Here is an 11,760-nt window from a genome sequence, read left to right as displayed (position 1 = left end):
AGAGAGAGAGAGAGAGAGAGAGTATTCCTTGCATTTGGTGGAGAGGTGGGATGGGGTAGGATGACTTTATCTATTTTGGGTTCCTCTCATACTGTAAGCTCCCTCGTGGTAGGCACAGTCTTTTACTGCAGTTTTGCACAGCATCCAATACAATATACTGTAGCAGAAGGAAACTATAACAATTCTCTCACCCCCAAGGCACAATAGAACATTGCTGCTGACACTAGCCTTGGCATATTGGGATATAAAATTGATCCACTATGTTTGATTCTTGCTGCAAGAGGCAAAGGGCTGCCTGTCCCTTTGAAACATTTACATCATCTCTCAATCTCTTTAAACCTATTTTGTAAAGGTTCAAAGAGTTTTACAGCCTGAATTGGTAAAGCTTTGGGCAGAACTCATTGGTGTGGCCCTTTATCCAAGGGAGCAAGAGGTCTTTATTGATTTCAACCTGATTCAACATCCAATTGGGGAAGATTCTTCAATTTATGTTCTGGAGAATAGGAACTAACACCAAATATTGAAGGAAAGGTCAGAACAATAAACATTTGACCTTAGTTCCTGGCCTGGAAATGTTTCCACAAATGGCTCCTCTTAAACTTTTATGGCTGCCTGGCCAATGTGCTGAAAGGTCAGAGCATAGACCTGGTATCATTTGCACTGAAAGTGCCCTTCACTCATTACCTTCAGCAAACTAATGGCTCATAAAGAAAAGCTAACTGGGTCAGTGGTGTGGACTTATAAGATACGCAAGTTCTGCAGGGGGTGATGTGCGGTGAGATGGCAAGAATTGACAGTGACAGAAAAACAACAGGCATAAATAAAACAGTTTAAACACACACACACACACGCACAAATCAAGACACTTTGAAGTGTACTATAAGCATCCTTCTTTTAATGCCTTTAAATGACCAGAGGAACTATTCCTCAAGACTTCCAGTGTCCAGATTCTTGTTAACAGCTCTTGAGGCAGCTAGGTAGTACAATGGAGTCAGGAAGACTTAAGTTCAAATCCAGCCTCAGATACTTACTAGTTGTATGACCTTAGGCAAGTCACTTTCCCTCTGTTTGCCTCAGTTTCCTCAACTATAAAATGAGGGCAATAACGGCACCTACTTCTCAGGGTTGTTGTTGAGGTCAAAAAGAAAAAATATTCAAAGTATTTGGCATGGGTGCCTGTCAGAGACTAAGTACTTAATAATAATAAATGCTATTCCCTTCTCCAACAGCATCCTCAGGCTTCTGAATGTCTCTCTTATTTACATCCCTGCTATTATTCCTCAGTCTTAAGTGCAACAAACCTGCAAGTACATAGAGGCAGTGTGAGGTAGAGGATAGACTGCTGGGCTTGGTGTCAGGAAGACTGAGTTCAAGTCCTGCCTTAGATACTTGCTAGATGTGTGACCCTGGACAAGTCATTTAATCTATCCATCTATCTATCTATCTATCTATCTATCTATCTATCTATCTATCTATCTGTATGTATGTATATATGTATGTATGTATACACACATATACATATATATGTATATATGTAAAATTAAATATTTCCCAATTATATATAAATCTTACTGATCATTTTTAAAAATTTTGATTTCCAAATTTCTCTTTTCCTCCCATCCTTCCCCCCTTCTCGAGAAGGCATACATTTTGATATTAATTATACATGTGAAGTCATGCTAAGTGTATTTCCATATTGGCCAGGTTGAAAAAGAAAATACACTCACACAAAAATAAGAAAATAAGGAAAGTAAAATTAAGTATGCTTCACTCTGCATCCAGAGTTCATCAGTTCTCTCTCTGGAGGTGGATAGCATTTTTTATCATGATCCACTGGAATTGTCTTGGATGATTGTGTTGATCAGAGTAGCCAAGTCTTTCAAAGTTGGACGTCCTTACACTATTGCTGTTACTGTGTACAATGTTCTCCTGGTTCTGTTCAATTCACTCGGTTTCATTTCATATAGGTCTTCCCAGGTTTCTGAAACCACCCTGCTCATCATTTCTTATAGCACAATAGTATTCTGTTATGTTTATATACTACAACTTGTTCAACCATTCCCCAATTGATAGGTATCCCCTCAATTTCTAATTCTTTGCCAGTACAAAAAAGCTGCTATAAACATTTTTGTACAAATAAGTCCTTTTCCCTTTTCTTTGATCTCTTTGGGATACAGAGCTAGTAGTGGTACTGCTGGGTCAAAAACTATGTGCAGTTTTATAGTCCTTTGGGCATAGTTTCAAATTGTTCTCTAGAATGTTTGAACTAATTTACAACTCCACCAACACTGTGTCAGTGTTCCAATTTTTCCATATCCCCTCAAGAATTTGTCATTTTCCTTTCCTGTCGTGTTAGTCAATCTAATAGGTGTGAGGTAGTACCCCAGAGTTGTTTTAATTTGTATTTCTCTCATAAATAGTGATTTATACCATTTTTTCATGTGACTATTGATAGATTTGATTTCTTCCTCTGAAAACTGTTTGTTCTTATCCTTTGACTATTTATCAAGTGGGAAATGTCTATTTTTATAAACTTGACTCAATTCTTTATGTATTTGAGAAATGAGGCCTTTTATCAGAGAAATTTGCTATAATTTTCCCCCCAGCCTCCTGTTTTCCTTCTAATTTTGGCTACATTAGTTTTGTTCATGTAATCAAGCTTATCTATTTTATTTCCCATGATCCTACCTATCTCTTGTTTGTTCATAAACTCTTCCTTTATCCATAGATCTGACAGGTACATTTTTCATGCTTTCCTAATTTATTTGTGATATCTTTCTTTACATATACATCATTTATCCGTTTTGAGTTTATCTTGGTATAAGATGTGAGATGTTGGTCTGTCCTAAATTTCTGCCAAACTGCTTTCCAGTTTTCCTAACAGTTTTTGTCAAATGTTGAGTTCTTACCCCCAAATCTTGGGTCTTTGGGTTTACTAAACACTAAATTACTATGGTCATTTACTACTGTGTATTACATACCTGATCTATTCCACTGATCTACTACTCTGTTTCTTACTCAGTACCAGATCATTTTGTTGATTACCACTTTATAATATAGTTTGAAATCTGAAACTACTAGGTCACCTCTCTTCACATTTTTTTCATTGATATTCTTGACCTTTTGTTCTTCCAGATGAATTTTGGTTTTTTTTTCTAGCTCTATAAAATAATTCTTTGGTAGTTTGATTGGTATAATATTGACTAAGTAAATTAATTTAGGTAGAATTGTCATTTTTATTATATTAGTTTGGCCTACCCATGAGCAATTAATATTTCTCCAATTTTTAGATCTGTCTTTACGTGTATGAAAAGTGTTCTGTAACTGTGTTCATATCATTTCTGGGTTTGTCTTGGCAGGAGGTATTTTATGATGTTTGCAGTTATTTTAAGTGGAATTTCTCTTTTTATCTCTTGCTATTGGGTTTTGTTGGTAGTAAATAGAAATGCTGATGAGTTATGTGGGTTTATTTATTTATCCTGCAACTTTGCGGAAGTTGTCCATCATTTCTAGTTTTTTAGTTGATTCTCTAGGGTTTTGTAAGTATACCATCACACTATCTGCAAAGAGCAATAGTTTTGTTTCCTCATTGCCTATTTTAATTTCTTCTATTTCTTCCCTTATTGCTATAGCTAGCATTTCTAGCACAATATTGAATACTAGTGGTGGTGACGGCCATACTTGCTTCACCCAATGTACCTTCTAGCTTTACCAATTTGAATACTCTTCAGGGAGTTCAGCTTTTTAAAAGGACAAGGGAGAAGGAAAGGAAAACAAGCATTAATTAAGTACCTACTATGTTCCAGACCCTGTGCTAAGCTCTTTACACAAATATCATTTCATTTGATTCTCACAACAACCCTGGAAGATAGGTACTATTATTATCTCCATTTTACAGTTAAGGAAACTGAGGCAGAGAGAGGTTAAATGACTTGCTCAGAGTCACATAACTCATGTCAGGTTGAATTTGAACTCAGGTCTTCCTGCCATGTAGCTGCCAAAAGTTCCATACAAAAGATGGAAAGCAAGGCACGTTGCCAAGGACAAATATAAAAAGCCAAACATAAAAACGAGGTAGGAAAGGCTAAACCCAGAATGAGCTAAGCCTTGAAAAAAAAGTAAGGAAAACAAAAGGACCTTAAAAAAAACAAGCAACATTAAGAGCAAAAAAGTACAAGGAACAGATAAGACCATTTCTTGGGGGCAGCTAGTGTCATAGTAACATGACAGAAAGAAAGCAAAATTACTCAGCTAACTTTGCTTTCATTTTTTTTCTGTCAAGGAGAATAATTTCCAAATTGAAAAGGGCAGAACAAACATGGTTTAAAGGGAACTGAAGCTCAAGATAAGAACATAGAACACAGAATATTAGAGTTGGCAAGGACCTTTGTGATTATAATGGTCTATTTGGCTCTAAGGAAAAGAATGTACATGATTCATGCTCGTAGGGAATTTATCTAGAAATAATTGATTGATATTCAAACAAGGGATACAGGAGAGAAAAATATTGATCTGTGATCTAGTCACTCTTTTTTCTTAGTGCTGGATGTCCTATGACACACAAGAGGGTCATCCAGGAAATAGTCAGCCAGCTCTGCTAGGAATACAGACTGACTGGAATGGCTCTCAGACTTTGAAGTATACGCTGCTTTATACCAAGGAGGATAAAGGTTTATAGATTCAGAGCTGGAAAGGGCCTTCAAGGCTGTTTACTACAATTTTCAGATGAGGAAACTGATGCCAAGAGAGGTGAAGTGATTTGCCTAATGTCAAACAGGTAGTAAGTGGAGGAGCCAGGATTTGAACCCTGGATATCTGGCTCCAGATCCAGTATTCTTTACCCTATATCACCCTGCTCCTTCCCCCACATCCTCTCTCCTCGAGTGCTTTACAAATGAACCAATGTCAAGTAAGGAGATTATAGGCACCAATGAATACATGAATCAAGAGTGAACTAGATAAGGAAGTTGGTGAATTCCACTGGGGAACAGTAGTTGCACTGAATTCCTTAGACACCATGTCCCTGAAACCCAGCAAGATATCTTGTAGTCTCTCATAACATTCTTGTGGACAAGACAGGTAAATAATGAAAAGTAGATTTGTAGCTGGACAAGGAACATTGACTAATGAATCTGGAGGGGAGCCTCTAATCCCACACCATTTGGTTGGTCCTGGCCTCTTCAACATTTCTATCAGTGACTTAAGTGAAGATGTAGAAAGCATGTTTACCAAATTTGCTGACAATGCTAAGTTCAGAGGGATAGTTAATATCATTGGGGGACAAAATCAAGGTTTAAAAAGTTAATAACAGGCTGGAGGAATAGGTCAAGATGAAATAGAATAGGGATATTCATAATCCTGGAGAACTTCAGATGCATTATTAGGAACACAGCATGCAGAGTAAAGGAGGTAATGGTCCCACTGTTCTTGGTTTTTTGGTTTTTTTTTTTGAGTTAGGCAATGGGGTTAAGTGACTTGCCCAGGGTCACACAGCCAGTAACTGTAATGTGTCTGATGCCAGATTTGAACTCAGGTCCTCCTGAATCCAGGGCCAGTGCTCTATCCACTGCGCCACCTAGCTGCCCCTTTTTTGTTTTTGTTTTTGTTTTTTTTTTTTTTTTTGGTTCCACTGTTCTTGGTGTTGACTGAACAGCATAAGGGGTATTATATTCATTTCTGGGGACCACACATTAAGAGGCACATTGATAAACTGCACCTTGTGTAGAGGAAGTAAATGACCAGAGGAACTAGGAATGTTTAGCCTACAGAAGAGAAGATAGGCAGGACATAATAATTACCAATAAATGATGGGTTAGCATGTAGATGAAAAAGAAGAATTATATCATGTTCAGAGGTTTTACAATTGGAATGGGCTGTCTTATTTGGCACTGAGCTCCTTGTCACTGAAAATGTTCAAGCAAAGTTTGGATGCTAGCTTAAGGTTGGCAATCTGGATGTTGCTATAGAAATGTAGGGCAATGGTTGAAAGCTGCATCCTGCCCCCTTTGGAATTTCTCAGTGAATGAATAAATGAATGAATTACTGAATGGAAAGCATTTATTAAACACTCTCTGTATGAAAGAACTATGCTAAGTATTCAGGGTACTGGATCTTTACTCTCAAAGAGTCCACGTACTAATGATGTAGACAGCACATATAGGAGCATTAGTTGTTAGAAAAGAAGGCCCAGCGGCCTTTACAGTACAGCGGCGAGGCAGATAGTCATACATCTTCCCTACTGTCATCTCTATTAATAAAACCATATCTATTTCTGATGCTGAGTCATTTGATGGTGCCAAGGAGTTCTTGGGCATAAGAACTTTCTTTTCTGAGCCTTTGGTATTTGTGGCTCCTGGAGGGAGGGGCTGTAGCACCTGCAGAAGCACTTCCCAGGTTGTTCCCCTCTACTGAAGGAGTCTAGAAACAAGGGCAATGGTCAGTGGCGGTAAGTTAATACTTGGCGTTGGTGGTGACCAGGATGGCAGGACCCTTCTCTGCAGTATTATACCCCTGGATGATGGCTGTATGGCTGAGCTAGTCATCCAGTACACGATGAGAGGTGATAAGATTTTACTCACCCCAACATGAACATTAAGGGAGTCTGTAGAGGGTTTTTTTTTTTTGAGAGGGGAGTCCTCAGGGGGAAAATGGCTTTTACCTGAGAGATTTACCTGTGCTGACTAAATATGGCTATGGGTCTAGATAGTAAAAGAGCTAAAAATATACTGAGATATATTTTGCCCTAAGCAATCTCATAAAAGATTGATAATGATGAAGATAACTCTATCTGATGGAAGCTATAGCTCAGCAAAGAAAAGTCTCAGAAGCAGGTGACAGAAGCATCTCTGCAGAGAAGTTAACAATTAGCAACTCAAGAGTCAAAATAGCACTTCAAAAGGCACCACAAGCCGCCAGGAGGCTGAGTCAAAAGAGTTGTGAAAGCTATTCCAGCTGGGACACAACCATAGGAGTATGATTTTCTAGGAAGACAGACAACCTGAGAATCTCTGGGAGATTATAATTTTTTGTACTTGGAAGAATTTTTCCTCTCTCTTTTATTTACTTTTCTATTCTGTTTCATTAAATGTCTTCTGTTTGAATCCACGTCATCAGACTTAGTTTGATAATAAAAAAGTGATATCCTGGTGGGGGCTCAGGGTTAGATTCTTTAGTCTTGAGTCTTTCTAAATACTACTAAAACTGAAAACCCTCTGAATATCTCAACAGTATCATGAAGCTGAATGTAAAAGAGAGCCTGGAAAGGGAGCCTCATTGAGGTGATGTTGGCCTACGCTGATCTATCAGGGCATTTTGGTAGAGGATATTTTTCCATCAATTGGAAATTGGGCTGAATTACTTGAAAAGGTTCCTGCCAACTCTAAGATTCTATCATTCTTTGGGGGTTAGGGATACCATTCCAGGGGCAACTGTCATGGCAGCATAGGTGGCAAAGTACCCACCACAGCCAGAAGGAAGAAAGGGGACTAGAGAGAGGTTTTAGCAGCTTCCATAGTAAAACAAGGAAGGGTTTCCTAGGGGGGTGAGGGCTTAAACAGTGAGAAAGAAAACAGATGGAAGGGGATTTTAATGGCAGAGAATGACTCAGATTCAAGAAGTTTATGGGTTTATGTCATGGAATAATAAGATAATAAATGTAAAGCTAGAAGAGATCCCAGAGGACATTTAGCCATAGAAGCAGTTCATGTGGCACAGTGGATAATGATCAACTTGAGACCTGGAAGACCTGAGTTCAAATTCTACCTCAGAGAATTACTAGTTACTGAGTTATTTAACCTCTTATTGGCTTCATTTTCCTCATCTGTAAAATGGTGATGATAATAATAGAACTTAACTCACAAGTTTGTTGTGAGGATTAAGTGAGATAACATCCGTCCATCCATCCATCCATCCATCCATGTAGATCTTTATGTACATACACATATATACATATAATATACATATTACTTTGTAAACCTTAAGAAATGCTAAATATTATCTAGTCTAACCCCTTCAGTTTACAGAGAAGTGAGATATTCTGTACCAGAAATGGAATTAAAACCAAGATACCCTAATTCTTAAAATTTAATATTATCCTGTAAGGTTTAATGTCCTTATATGACAATATTAAATTTCACTAAGTATGTATCTTTCTTATTGCAGATTGATTTACAAATTTATTCATCACTATGCCTTCTAGGACTGTTGGCAATGACAGAAGGGTCCTGGACTGCAGAAACGCTTAACCGAGGGCTGCTCTAGAGTTGTTGAGGAGGACTGTCTAAATTGAAAAACAGGGGTCAGAACTCTTGGCTGTCTTTCCAGCATCACTTCCCTATTTGCCTTGGAACACAGTTGAATCCCTAGAGTGCATCATAGCCATCCACAAAGTGGGGATGATAAATATGAGCAAAGTGTGGTAAGAGCCTTGGATGGGAAGTTTGTGTAAGTATTTTCTACACAAATAATGCCCACTTAAAAAGTTTTTGTCCTGTAAAGCATGCTTTATTAGGAAGCACAGCTTCCTGTACATGGTGCTGCTTATTACTTTCAAAGCTAAGTCAACCATTCTTTGTTTTCCCTTTTCCTTTAACTGGGAAAAACCTGAACTTTGGGTCTCCGTGTTTCCATAATTTGAATGGAGTAATAATCCCCTGAAAGTCCTCAAGGGTTGTTATAACCAAAAGGGAAAAAACAAAGCTCTAACAAGAAATGACCAGAATTGGAACCATGGGGGCTTTACCCTTAAACTATGGGATCTGTGTCACTCCCTTTCTTGGCCATTTCCCAGGCAAATCTGCCAAGAGAAACAAAGATAGGCCCTCCAATGCAAAATCTTCCTAGGTAATGACAAAGATTAAAAAAAAAAAAAAACTTCCCAGTCCAGAACAGCAGGGAATCATCCAGAGAGAACACAGGACAGGCCTGCTGAATCATTTCCCTAGGAGAAGATGATTTCTTAAAAGCAATCAGATTGAAGTCACCTATTGGCCTTGCTGAATTTCATTCTCCTAATTTTGAGGGGCTTTCTCAGATAATTTCCAAATGTCTGCTCTCAAAGTAAATTTTCTCTGCCTCCTCTTTCTTTTTTTGGGGGGGCGGGGCAAGGCAATTGGGGTGAAGTGACTTGCTCAGAGTCACATAGCTAGTAAGTGTTACATGTGTGAGGTTGGATTTGAACTCAGGTCCTCATGACTCCAAGGCTGGTGCTCTATCCACTGTGCCACCTAGCTGCCTTCTTCCTTCTTTTTCTCCTTCTCCTCCTCCTCTTTCTCCTTCTCGTCCTCCTCTTCCTTCATAATCATCACCACCTTCATCACCATCATCATCATCAGACATGTCTAGGCACCTTTTTGCCTAGGGAACTGTACAAGGTATTGTATAAGGAGAATTATACAGACCTCCCTTGTCCTTTGCAGAGCTTAGAAGCTAAGAAATGGACAAATACACTCACATGCACATACACACGCATGTAGACACACACATGCACATACACACAGAATTGCCAAAGCAACAATGCAAACATTTAAACAATACAAAACCAGACAATAAAGTATGTTATTTATCTCAGACAAGTCAAGGACAAATGCATTTGGAGTGGGGAGGACAGAAAGAAACGCAATGCTGGAAATACCCTGCTAAACAGGGGAAGGAAAGTCAGGTCTCATCCAATCAACCCAGGAAGTCTGCAGACAAGAGACAAAGGATAATGTCATAGTATAAAAAGAGCCCTGGTTCTTTAGTCAGAGGGCTTGCCCTCAAGCTCTGCCTATGCCACCTCCTCCCTGTAGGACCTTGGCAGGTAAACCGTTTCAGTTCCCTAGACATCAGTTTCTTTATCTGTAAAACGAGTCAGTCCAGATGGCCACTGAGATCTCTTCCACTTCCATGTCTACGTCCCTATCATCCTCAGATGGTATTCTAGGAGTTGTCAGAATGATGGGGCAAAGTTGAGTTCAGGGTAGGGATAGGAGAAGGGGTATTTAGGCAAAGCCCATGGTACTACTTGAAAGAAGGCTAAAACCACCGTGGTTTACAAGAGGTGTGCCTAGGAGGAAAGGGAGAATTTGGCAGGGTCAGAGGAAAAGTCAAAGGCGAGAAGTAATTCCGGGCATCCTGGTGAAGGGTTTTGGCTTCAAGGGTGAGGACCCTGGCCTTGATCCATAATGTTATCAAAAGCCACTATAGAACCTTTGGGTGTGGTTCAAGCAAGAGACAGAGAAAACAACTTTGGGTGTGGCAGCGAGAGCTAACAAGTTGGCAAGATACTGGAGTCAGGAAAGCTGGCAAAGAGGAAGTTATTATTTGAGGTGCGAACCAAAGGCTATCCAGGGGCTCTTCTTTAGAGGGTCATGGTGGTACACCGGAAGGAATGCTGGGCTTGGAATCAGGAAGACCTGGGTTCAGATATTGCCTTTGATGCTTACTAGCTATGTGACCAAGGGTCACATCTTGAGTATGACTTAGAAATTTTATTTAAAAGCCAAAATGTACTAACCAAAGCTCTTGTTAGAGGGGCCAAAAACATCTTCTGGTGAGGACAGTGGTGATGCCCGTCTTATTGTCTCTGATTCGTTCTAAAACTTCTCACCCTGGGCCTCTTCCCCATCGAAGGCTCTGACCGCCCATCCTTTGACACACCTCACTTACACTTCGCCATTGTTCCATTTCTCGTTGCCTTCAGCTCTGTATTGGCCGCACGCTGACCTTCTGCCGGCCGAGCACCGGTACCCTCTCCTCCTATAAGGAGCAGGCTGCCAGAGTCATACTCACTTCCGAGTCTTCGGTCGTCAGCCGGATAAACACACAGAGACGAGCCATCGGGAGGCACCAACACCAGAGCTTTATTCAGAGGCCATCACAGCAAGCCATCATAGCAAGCCCAAGCAGCAAGGCCAGAGCAACAGAACAGGAGCCAGGAGAGAGAGTGATCTGACCACGCTTGTTCCTAAATACCTACTTAGACCCTCCTCCCCAGCCCGCTTACTAGCCAATGATTGTAGGGTCAGATACCGGAAGGGGCTGTCTGAGATTAGCACACCAAGGGGGAGGGAGTGACGTAGGAGGCTAGGACCAGATACAGGGAGGAGGCATCTGGGATTAGCGCATAGACAGAGTACGTGACCTAGGAAGTCAGATTCAGGAGGGGTCTGGGGTCAGTGCTGCACAAAGGGACCCAGGAAGTCAGGAAGGTCACAAGAGGCGTCTGGGGATGACGTTGCATATAGGGAGGGGACTAAGCAAAGGGAACTCAGTCCTCTGCCGTCTCACTCCCACGTGGCACCGCCCCTTGCCTCAGGAGCTCAAGCTCCGGCTACTTCCTTGTACCCAGCTTATCTCACATAGCACTGCCCACTGCCTCAGGGCTTCTCCGTATCCAGCCCATCCCAGTTCACCACGACTCCGCCTACCACAGCCCCTGCCTCGACTTCCAAAATACCCAGATCTTACCCTACTCTTGCCACAGCGCCCAGACTGGTAGCTGCCAACATCAGACAGTCCCTCACACAGCTCCATTCCTCTGTACTTTGTCTCAGCCTTTATCTCTCTTGTTCCTTACGCTTAATCTGTTTCTTGCCCTCGCTAACACTGTCAGCTGCTTTTCTCAGCTGTCAGACATCTCACGGCTCCTGGTATTCCTGGCTCCAAATCACTTCACCATTAGATGTAATCTCCCCCACATCAGCTCCTCAATTACACCTCCAATGCCTTCTTCATGGGTTCTTGCCAGGCTCCTATTCCTACTCTGTTTTAATGTCAGTC

The sequence above is a fragment of the Vombatus ursinus genome, unplaced genomic scaffold, assembly GCF_900497805.2.
Source record: "Vombatus ursinus unplaced genomic scaffold, bare-nosed wombat genome assembly UNPS02014861.1, whole genome shotgun sequence".
NCBI classification, from domain to species: Eukaryota; Metazoa; Chordata; class Mammalia; order Diprotodontia; family Vombatidae; genus Vombatus; species Vombatus ursinus.
This window is presented reverse-complemented; position numbering follows the sequence as displayed.